General features: G+C 40.2%; 1 non-coding gene across 1 annotated transcript; it reads right to left on the bottom strand.

Annotated features, from left to right (window-relative positions):
• Positions 1-513: 513 nt before the first annotated feature.
• LOC132168284 (small nucleolar RNA R71) lies at positions 514-620 on the bottom strand. The gene has a single exon (XR_009438802.1). It is a non-coding gene; the product is annotated as a small nucleolar RNA R71 (small nucleolar RNA).
• Between the last annotated feature and the right edge of the window lie 327 nt (positions 621-947).

Raw genomic sequence — 947 nt, 5'->3', positions numbered from 1 at the left:
ATTGCTATCATGCAGGGTCGGCTGTCTCAAAATTTAGCCATCATTCCATACAATCCAAAAATTGAACGTAGCATCCGATGAATGCAAAGAGACAACCCCGAATGGAAGAAGAATTCAAGATTGAAGAAAGAATGGAAGAAAATCCACCAGTGTGTAAAGCCCATGAAAAATGCCTTTATGCCACAAAATCTCGATCAACCATCATGCATTGACTTCCAGCCAATTGGACAGAGCAACTTTGACTTATCTCCACATCTGCTCAAATTGATTCCACACTATAGAGGCACACCTTCTGATAATCCATACTTGCACATTCGAGACTTTTTTGATCTCTTCAAAACTCAGAATGTCCAGGGTTTAACCGCAGAAGGAATCAGGTTAATTCTTTTCCCTTTTTCCTTGAAAGATAATGCTAAACTCTGGTGGAATTCCTTGACTGCAGGATCTATCCATAAATGGGAAGAGATGGCCACAAAGTTCTTGAAGAAATTTTTTCCAACCCAAAAAACAATGAAATTGAGAAGGGAGATTCAAACCTTCCAACAAAAAGATGAAGACCTTTTCTTTGAAGCATGGGAGCACTTCAATAAGCTACTTCTCAGTTGGCCACATTATAACTTATCTCAAGACGATCAGGTACAAGCTTTCTATGAAGGTTGAAGTAATGCCAATGAAGGTCATGCAGATTTAGCTTGTGATGGCATGTTGATGGAGAAGAATAGTAAAGAAGCTGTGGCACTCTTTGAGACCATATGTGAGAACTCTCAACAATTCTCACCCAGAGGGAGGCAAGGACTAAGAGGTAAGAGCATGCATGAAGAAGACACAAATAGTGGAGTTCAAACTCAAATGGCCACCATAGAAAGGAAGCTGAACATGCTAGTAAAAGCCTTGACGAGTCATCACACCCCCCTTATTCAACAAAGTGCACAATTCAAGGTATGTGA

This window comes from Corylus avellana, chromosome 2 (genome assembly GCF_965113065.1).
Source record: "Corylus avellana chromosome 2, dhCorAvel1.hap1.2, whole genome shotgun sequence".
Classification (NCBI taxonomy): Eukaryota; Viridiplantae; Streptophyta; class Magnoliopsida; order Fagales; family Betulaceae; genus Corylus; species Corylus avellana.
This window is presented reverse-complemented; position numbering and strand designations above follow the sequence as displayed.